Raw genomic sequence first — 10,857 nt, 5'->3', positions numbered from 1 at the left:
TTGAATGGTAGAAAATAAAGATAGTATAATTAATGAAATTATATCTATTTTTAAATTTTTTATAATGAATAATTTTTTTTAAAATAAAGGCATTATAGACATCTAATTCTAAATTAATTAAATGCATATGTATTATTTTTTGTTGTAGCTACTAGTTTATTTAGTTTAATAAGAGTAATAAAGTGGCGTATATACTTTTCATCAACAATAATGCAATCATTGATTTTTTTTTTTTTGAAAAATGCATACAAAAAATATTAATGCAAAAGTATAATTGAAATATTAAGTTTTTTTTTATCTAAATAATCAAAAGAATATTAAGTTTTTTTCTGATCAAATGATTTTTAAAGTTCTTGATTTATAATCTTTTATGCTTAACTTTGAATGTTATGTATTTAGTCAGACTAATTATTTGAACAAAGTTTATGTTAAATTTTATATTATATATATTTTAAATATATTTTAACATATTCGTAGTATATGTTTAACAATTATGCCAACTCTAATTGGGATGTGGTTCGAAACTAAGACTTTTCTTATAGAAATTAATGTGTAAGTTAAAATAATAAATACTTAACGGAATATTCCGTTATTAAAGTTTATGTTAACGGAATTTAGGTTATTTAAGGGAAGAAAATAATATAATAGAAGGCAAATAAGGAAAATCAATAAAAAATACTAAAATAAAAATAATATAAACCATTCATTTTAAGAAACAATAGGACCGACATTTTTTTGTTCCAGTTAAGGGCCTAACATTATTGGCTCTTATTAGAATTGTAGATGTATATATATATATATATATATATATATATATATATATATATATATATATATATATATATATATATATATATATGGAAGGGATCAGGTACATTAGTTGCTTCCCGTGCGGTTGTGCGGTGAATTAATGTGCGTGAGGTTTATACTTAATGTGCGTGAGTGTTATGCTCAATATGCTTGAGATTTGTACTTAATGTGCATCATGTTAATATGCGTGAGTTTTGTACTTAATGTGCCAGAGTATTGTGCTTAATATGCGTGAGATTTGTGCTTAATGTGCGTGATTAATAAGAGAATTTTCAACAATCTGGTAATATTAATCCGAGGAACTTCTTGCAGACCAATCACCAGTAGATCAAAATTCTCTGTTTCTTTCCACTAGTTTTTCTATGTCCTCCATACTCACCTTCACCATAGCAGAATAAATCAATTAATAAATAAATAAATAAACAAATCTGACATGATGAAATTGAAGCAAACAACAGAAGTTCCAGATTCTCGCACCAAGATTGGTCTGCATAGACCATTGATAAGGATAGAATTTGTGTATTCATGACTTTGGGAAGCTTTTATTTCATTGTAAACATCAGTAAAGCAGAGCAATACACTATTCACTTTGGGAAGCAGTGCTGGGGATGTGGAAGAAGCTTATTTTCTGCTGCATTTTACACATTCACGCACATTAAGTACAAATCTCAGGCACATTAGACACAACACTCACGCACATTGAGTACAAATCTCACGCACATTAATAACCGCACAACCGCACGGGAACTTTTCACTATATATATATATATATATATATATATATATATATATCTTTATATTATATATAATCTTTTCTTTATCTTTAGCAAATCTAGCCACAAAATTTTTACTCCAAAGTGTGAATGCATTTTAATAGAAACAAGATGAATGCATTAATTCTGTGGGTAGATGTTTATACATATATTTTTTAAAGTTATTATGTGTATTTATATTTTATAAATTATATTTTATTATTATAGCTTTATCTCTCTATATATTAAAGCATAATGAAGTATAGAAAAAAATTTATTGTGTTCAAATTTATTGGTAAAGTTTCATATTTATTTAATATATAACTAGTTTTTTACGCGCATTGCGCGATTGTGATAATGTCCAATATTTTTATTAAATAAGTATTCTAAAGTATATCAAGACAAGATTATATTGGAATTGTTCATGCATAGATAATTGAATGTTGAATTTGCATATTTAAATTGGTAATTCTAAGTTTACAAAATGCAAGATAATATAGTCAAGATTGATTATAATTGTCAATAAAATAATTGTATGGGTATGGTTGAAACCAAATACCAAGGACTTTGTGGTCCAATGGTATCCGATTGCTCCTTTAGGAAAAATTAAAATCTGAACAACCTGAACTATTCATTTGATTTAATAATTTGACGGTCACTTTTTATACCCAATGTTTATAATTAAATAAATATTTGAAAGTATATCAATACAAGATTATATATGAGAAGTTCAACATAAGTAATTTAATGTATAATTTGTTTATTTAAATATGTAATTTATAGTATATATGAATACAATGTAATATATGAGATTCATTATAATTGTTATTAATTTTTTTTTTAAATAGTAACCAATTATTTTTGTTGCAAAGGGTTCTAATATATTTAATGAATGCACATATATACAAGACCAATGAATGAATCAACGGTACCCGTCTTTTAGGTGTTTTGCTTAGTGTTCGTTTAGTTCAACCTTGTTGAATAAATTATTATGGATAAAGAAATTCTAATTTAAGGAATTTAGAATGTAGTAAAAATTTAAACATTTTAATTATAATGTAACCCAAAGATATTGGACGATTGGAAAATATGATGTAACCCAAAGATCAAAATGCTAAAGAAAGTGTTTTAGTTATTCAACAGTTTGAAGCAACAATTTGTTCCAAACCACAGAAAATACAAACATTGCAATTTACAATATTTTCACTTAGCATTTTTGAAAATGATTTTCCCAAAACACATCTATATTTTTTAAGTAATTATTATTAAAACAATTATTATTATTATTATTATTATTATTATTATTATTATTATTATTATTATTATTATTATTATTATTATTATTATTATTATTATTATTACTAGTATTTGTCCCGTGCGATGCACGGAAAATATGTTATAAAAATATACCCTATATGAGCATATATAAAATTTTTGTTATTTAATAATTATTATGTGTGAACATAAATATATTTACAATTAAAATAATATTTAAGGTGGGTGATTACTACAAATCTTAAACTATATTAAAAATTTAGTACATAGTATTTAATATTACAATTTTTCAAGAACTTAGAAAACTACAATAGTAGTTGAATTACAATTTTAGAGTCACTACGGATCAAAATTTTTAGACCTTTGAGATTTTTAACTCTAGATGTAGCAACATACAATTGACCTTTAAAGACCAAAATCACAATCTTAGTTCGAACATTGATTTTTTCTTCCAAATACTATCGAATTAAGTGTGTAATCAATAAAAGATGAGAACTAATAATTCGAGAATATAATCTTAATGTTACTAAGCCTACTTCACGTCAATTAAGTTGGAGAGTGTTGTTGGATAGTATCTGATGAATCCACGAATAACGCATCTTTGTCTCCGTAGTCCTCAATATGCACATCAATAATCTGAAATGTTAGGCCGCCTAGCTATGCTATATATTAATTTCAAACTTATTGACTTTAGGGTTGCATGCATGATTTTTAAAGCCACATGGTCTTGTGAAAATTAAATGTTGTTAATACCAACATTTAATCATTAATATCAACATTTAATTTTCACAAGACCATATAGCTTTATTATATATAGGATTATTATTATTATTATTATTATTATTATTATTATTATTATTATTATTATTATCTCTATCTCTATATATATATTATTAAAGCAAAACAATAGGAGCAAAAAGTTCCCGCCCAACATGAACGACGCCGTTTTGGGCAAACACTATGAATTTATTATTTTTGCTTCGGAAAACCAAAGGACTGCGCAGTATACTAGCTCCATGTATATAGGAAACCTAATTTGTTCAATATATCTACCCAAATCATTCTCCCATCCAATGGGATTAGAGAATGTATTTAAGGTAATCACTATGAATTTATTATTTTTGTTTCGGAAAACCAAACGACTGCGCACTATACTAGCTCCATGTATATAGGAAACCTAATTTTTTCAATATATCTACCCAAATCATTCTCTCATCCAATGGGATTAGAGAATGTATTTAAGGTAATCAATTGTTCATATCGGACATTGAGCCCACTAACCCATACCTATTCTCTAGGTATTTATTGATCAGGATGGTTACGATCAATAACGAAGGTCATCAGACCTTATATATACAACGCATGTACAACTATTAATACAAAATACAATCTCCCTCTACAAAGCCTCTCTGATTCTTCTTGAATAGCAAAAAATGTTTGTTCTTGCTAGCCAGATATCTCCCATGAATACCAGGCAGGCTCTTAAGCTTCGGGTGGTGCGAGCATATAAGATCCCTGAAAGAACTGATACTTCGAAGTTTAGGTCAAAAGAGGTTGTTTTCCATGATGAAGAGGTATGTATTCTTTAAATCTAGATATACAGTTTTTTCAATTCTACGGTTCGTTTTTTTACTACAAATTTAGACCCAGTACATATTTTTCTACATATTCCCATATTTTATAGTCCCTTTCTTTGTTATTTACACATACATAGGGGTCCTTCTTGCACGCTCATATACCCAAAGAGTACGTGGATAAGTACCTTAACAGTTTTGTGGAAGGTTCAGTGTGTGCTATCAAAAATTTTTGTGTTATCACAAATTTTTACTCCTACAAAACTAGCCCACAGAAGTACATGATCAAATTTAACTATCAGACTGTTGTTAAGGATTTAAAGCATGTTAAGTTTCCTATGAAAATGTATCGGCTCAAGACCTTCAGAGAGATCAAGTCTAACGAAGGCCTGGATGAGAAAAGCTTATTTGGTAATCAGTATTTTCTATCAATATGTGGTTTCTAATTATATTCTATTATGGATACTATTCTATATTCTAAATATTTATTTTGTAGATGTCATTGGTCGAGTGATCGAAATACACTGCCCACAGGATAAGCTAATCAATGGCAAGAACTCCAGGCTTATTGACTTCACCATTGAAGATACTGAGTAATACTGTGATCCAATGCCTATGATTTTGAATATATTTTACACTTGGCTTTGTTTCTAATATGTTTCTAATCATTTTCAGTGGAATACAACTAATGTGTACTTTGTGGGATGAGCATGTGAGCAAGATTGAGGCATTCTACAATTCTACTACACAAGAACCACTGTTGGTCCTGATCCAGTTTTGCAGGGCAAGGGTGTGCCTAAAAAGTAAGTACAGTAAATCGTATAACTTCTATCGACTATCTACTATCTTATTAACCAAGAAGCTTTTCTAATCTCTATATACAATGTTCTTCTTAAAGGTGGTGATGTAAAGATTTGTAGCTCCTATGATGTAACACAGCTGCTATTCAACCAAGAATCTCCCCCATTTGAAGAGTTCAGGAAAAGGTACCCTGAAATTTTTTTGTTCTACATGAAGTTTTACAACTATTATTGTTGCTCATTTTAGGTTATGTTTTTCCAGTATTTGCCAAGAACAGACTCCCATGCGCAGTATAATTTCCCAGTCAAGTTTTCAAGAATGTAGCTCATATTCTGTTTCCCTAGGAGCTGATATGGAAGTTCGTACTATCAATGACATTTACAGGGATAAGGAGGTAATACTGGGTTTAACCAACATAGATCCTATTCATTTTATTTTACCATACAATTCCTTCTAAGGTTGACAGATCATAGCATTATGCACTTAAAAATATAATTCATATGGAAATATAATAGAGTTGTGAGCAACTGTATACTGCTGTGTTATACCTTTATATGCACTGAATATGATTTCAGTCCCTTTTGAAGTTCTGCTGACATGGTGCACACTGTATCCCACTTCCTGGGATATATACCTGTCTTAGAAATTTATTCAATAGTCAGAAACTGCCTAGGGTATACCTAATCTGTATTATGTTGTGATATTAACTCAATTAGGATTTTAAAACAATACCTATGTGGACTCTTTTCATTTCAATCAGCCTTTCAGTTCTGCTCAAAGTTGTAGACTAGGTCCATCTTCTTGGCTTTTTAACCTGTATTTTACCATAAGAATTGTATGGAATAATAGTAAGACAATGTGGTCTATAACATTATAGCTTTAATGCATAAATATTAACACTAATTGTTGATATTCCACCAGTGAGCAGTCCACTAATTTGCTTTCAGGTCTTGTGTTTTTGTCCACATACCTGCACAATCAAACACATATTCATGGGTTAATTAGTGTTATAGACAAAATGGTCTTCACCTGGATACTAAAAAAATAAGTACTCATATACTGATTTGGTTAATGTTTTAAAGTGGACTAACATTCTTTCATATGATGCAGTTTGGCGATTTTTGGGTGGCAGCTAGGATTGTATTCATTGATGATCCAGAGTGGTACTATGCTTCCTGTAGAACAAAGGGGTGCAACAAAAAACTGAAACTCAAAGGAAAGTGGCTATGGTGTAGTACATGTGATCGAAATTGGGGTGACGGGACACTCAGGTACAGAATTAAGGTTAGGGTTGTGGACTTGGATGGCAATGCTCCTTTCCTTCTATGGGACCGGGAGTGCCTCGATCTACTTGGAATCAGCGCAGATGATCTGAAGGATAACCATACTAAGGTACAAATACAAAACTATAAGATTATTGAAACAGAGAAGTTTTGTTTTAAAATTATATATTCCATCAAGATGAATAGAAACTAAACATTATATGGTATATAGTATAATTAAAATCTATACTAACTCTTGATGTAGGGAAGGAAGGGGCTGCCTAAGGAGCTCGAGACTCTCATTGGACTGAATATCTTATTTAGAATTGCTGTTCGCAAGGAACAGTTCCAGAATTATCTCAATGCTTTCCCTGTTATGAGGATCATCACTGATGAAAAGATTGTACAGAAGCATGCACCCGAACTAATAGGAGTTAGGGATAGGGATCTCAGTTCAAAGCTCGAGGTGGAGCTGACAGATGAGGACCTATGGGATCTAGAGGTATACCTGGGGTTCAAGTGTAACATTTTGTACGAATTACTGTAGAATTTATTACTATTGAGTATGTCCATACACTTTGAACTTCTTATTTTTTAGGAAGCAGACCAAGCAAATGAAGCTGAAAGTCCACTCCAAGTTGTTGCACAGAGGCTGGATGCAGAGAATGGTGTTGAGAATGGAACAGTCAAGAGATCACTAATCGATGAATTTTCAAGCACTCAAAGTTCAAAAAAAACCAAGGAATGTGTGGTCAAGATTGAGAAGGACTCAGATTTGTAATGACTTTAATGATTGACAATGTGCTCTATTGGTCTCTTTTTTTTCACAATGGATTTTATGTTGACAGTTTTTGGGTTACACTCAAACAGCTAGACTGAAACTTTCAATCATTTAGGATTATATTCCTAAATAATTGTTTTTTATGAATGCTCACAATTTGTTACTAGGTCATGTTATGTGTACTGGATTTGTTATAGTCCTTTTGCAGATTTTTTTTGGCAGTGAGAGATGCTACAACGAAGGAACAAGTTTAGAGATGGTGGAAAAAATATCTGAAGAGATGGCTGTCGCGGAAGAACAAGATGAAGAATATGGCATAGATAAGACAAAAGAGGAGGAAGATGAAGATAACATCTAGCAAACACACCATTGAAATAATTACTTGAAAGGGATGTTTGAAGGACTACTTTTTAATGTAATAAGTGAACGGGATGTTATTTATCGTAGATTAATGTAATGTCATTTTTTTTGTTACTAGAGATTTTATAAGATCTATTCTAAGCTCCAACTAATAATTCTAATCATACATTTTCTATGCCAAATTATAAATTCACCTACATTAAAGAGTATGTCAAGCAAGTTCTCATTGTCACCCAAAATTAAATCCACTAATAATGTAAACAGCTTATACCATTGTAATATTCTATATAAACCATCAAAAGTAATTAGTACTCTAAGTTGAAAATTTTAATGTAGAATTAAAACATATCACTATCAATCCTTGGTTGCTACTCAACACCTTTAGAGGTTTGGTAAAATATAAGTCATTAGAAGATGTTTAAAGCAAGGCTTAAACTTATTCTGTTAATGAATACATAAATTGGCAATCCAATTGCGTATAAATAGTTCTGATTATGTACTTACCAGCCTCTGTCATCTTTAAGCTCACTTCAAAGTCCTTTGATGAAAACTTCCCGGCCCTTTATTCAACATTTGCTTGATACCATCCTAACTGCACTTTAAAAAACAAGTTGTTGATTAAAAATAGCAATGGATTGCTAAATCAGTAGTCAAATTCTAACAAATGGATTTATATTGGAAAGATAGTTATGGACTTGGTGCTGATTAGTGGATTACCCTTTCATTTCACAGACTTTGATATTACAACGCTTCCTTAATTAATGTTAGCTGGTAACGTTGATGTAACCGATTAGCTGGATTTGCCAAAAACAGAATTAGCTGGGTAACTCTTTATAAACAGTGTCTAATGAATGAACACACAAAAGGATCTGCAAGTTGGTAATAACATAATATCAGACATTGGTAACCCGAAAAAAACTTATCTGTCAGCTGTGCGTATTAACCGTTCCTATGATATTCTTTACATCCTCTTTTTTATACGATACTAAAACACCTATAGTGTAGTACTGAATGTCTTTCATTCCCTGCAATTGTAGAATTTTATTAATTGTATTCAAATCATATAAACATCAGATTATTTACGAATAGATAGACAATATTCTAATCATAGTAAGCCTAATTAGATTAAACCAATTTTATAAATGTAAAACTTATCTTAGATACAAGCGTAGCAACCTCTTTTGTACAATTCCCATTATGTTCTAGAAACAGATCCAACATCTATTTTTTCTGTGCTCTATTCAACAGAGGTTCATACAGTTAAGAGTTGCTTTTGATATCAAACTCCAAGCAACTTATTTTCATCCAAATTTTAGTCTCTTAATCCCAAGATTCTACAGTGATTGTGACCTGCAAAACAACATATATTAGATAAATAAGGTTCATTATTCGAATCCAAAAAAAGTTCAGAAATACAGTTTAGTAGGGAAAAACAAGTAGTAAGAATATCAATCAGCTAATATATTAATGGCACATTACAGTAACTATCTGATCAAAACCTTTTAGTATTCCAAAAGCAATTATAATTGACATTTTCCAAGGTTGTCTGCAAATATTAATGGACTAAGTTGCAGCTATATATTTAACAACCACATATTATAAACCTCTGTTAAAACCACATCTACAGAAATCCCTAACTTGGCAATTCATCTCCCCTAGAATACATGAGGAAACTTACATCTTCAACCACCATTGGTTCGAAGCGCAAGCATCCAAGCAACAACCAAGGTAAATCTAAGCACTCTTTTTGCAGTTATACTATTCTGTCTTAGTTTATACAAAAACTATACGATTTTTGTAAACAATACTACAGATATTAAAAACGATTAAGGAAGCTGAAAAGAATTAGGTTTAGAAATCAAAACCCACTTTTTCTTCATCCCAACATTCACCTGACAAATATTATAGTATCTTTTAAAATAAATATGCAAACAACAAATTCAAAGAAAAAATACACACACAAAAATACAGGTTAAAACTTCGAATCCCCCAAGATAGATAGATACTTTGTTTAAAATCCATTTTTTTCTCAGATTACAGATGCATGCGATTAACAATGAAGGATTTCATCATATCTACACTTTAATGGGACTTAGTAGTTAAACAAAGCCTCAACAGTTAGGTTTCACGGTATCTACTCTAATTGTGCATAATTGTTTCATAGAAATGGAATTAACTGAGCGATATTGTAGATAACTTACCGGAATAGGAAATTCATCTAAGAATTTGTAGTAGTTTGCGCTAGATCGTATAGATCCCCACGGACTGGGGTTTGTAGAAATCAAAAATTGACAGAGGATACCAACATCAACGCTGAGATATTAACGTAAAGCCCAGGTAAATCTTTAATTTCGCATGGTCTTCGGGTAGAGTTTCTGGAGATGTTGTTCAAACAACTCCAGAGTGAAGAACATGAGCAATGGGAGTGCATCTACGCAATGAGAGACCGAGAGAGTAGTGATGTTGGTGGAAATGCGGGTGCTTAGAACCGGTAGTGCGGTGGTGGTGTCCGTATGTTTGTATTAATATTATTATTATTAATCTGAATATTATTATTATTATTATAATTAATATTAATATTAATTAGGCAGTATAGTTAACACTGCCCAGAAATTGTGGATTTTCTAATTGTTATTATTAATATTATAAATTATAAATATTATTAGGTTTTTAATATTAGTGCAATTTTTATAATAGTATGTTATTATATTAATTTGTTATTATTGCGATTTGTGTCCATCAAATGTTTATAAACTCTAGACATTTAAAGTAAATCCATCCTTTACAAACTATCATTTAAGGAGTAAATTCGGAATCTGTATGAATCAAAAAAATTGTGATACCAAATATACAATATATAATTATATCATTGTTTTTTTTTTACAGAGAATGAAAATCGAGGGGTCAGTGATGAATCGTACATGTCGTCCGTTGAATTCAGCAACAATACACACAATCGTACACCCCTACGTGGTGTTTTCCAAAGTTCGTTAAGTACGCCTTTAAGTATTGTGACAAATGGTAAGAGTGTTCTATACGATTGTGCAAGATTATAATTAATTGTTGCTAACATGTTTTTAATGTGAAATTGACAGCTTCAAGCGCAATTCGGACAACAATTCCTAATTCCCCTTTGCAAGATTCGGGTAGCAGAACACCATTAAGCAACATATCCAATAGTACGAACCTAAACACACATTTTTATTGTACCATATTTTAAAAAATGTGATAATTAACATTCT

General features: G+C 30.5%; 2 long non-coding RNA genes across 6 annotated transcripts; both read right to left on the bottom strand.

The window, feature by feature from the left end:
* Positions 1-4,002: 4,002 nt before the first annotated feature.
* LOC109179413 lies at positions 4,003-5,852 on the bottom strand. The gene is made up of 2 exons (XR_002053898.1): positions 5,761-5,852; positions 4,003-4,361 (listed from the first exon to the last, which is right to left on the bottom strand). It is a non-coding gene; the product is annotated as an uncharacterized LOC109179413 (long non-coding RNA).
* Positions 5,853-6,109: 257 nt separating this feature from the next.
* LOC109179412 lies at positions 6,110-10,070 on the bottom strand. 5 transcript variants are annotated; one of them, XR_002053895.1, is made up of 7 exons: positions 9,817-10,070; positions 8,792-8,965; positions 8,333-8,640; positions 8,120-8,207; positions 6,488-6,599; positions 6,304-6,387; positions 6,110-6,182 (listed from the first exon to the last, which is right to left on the bottom strand). It is a non-coding gene; the product is annotated as an uncharacterized LOC109179412 (long non-coding RNA). The 5 variants fall into 5 exon arrangements; XR_002053893.1 differs by having other exon boundaries at positions 6,488-6,583; XR_002053897.1 differs by having other exon boundaries at positions 6,512-6,583.
* Positions 10,071-10,857: the final 787 nt, after the last annotated feature.

This window comes from Ipomoea nil, unplaced genomic scaffold (genome assembly GCF_001879475.1).
Source record: "Ipomoea nil cultivar Tokyo-kokei standard unplaced genomic scaffold, Asagao_1.1 scaffold0900, whole genome shotgun sequence".
Taxonomy (NCBI): domain Eukaryota; kingdom Viridiplantae; phylum Streptophyta; class Magnoliopsida; order Solanales; family Convolvulaceae; genus Ipomoea; species Ipomoea nil.
Note: the sequence above shows the minus strand (reverse complement) of the source record. Positions and strands in the feature narration are given on the sequence as shown.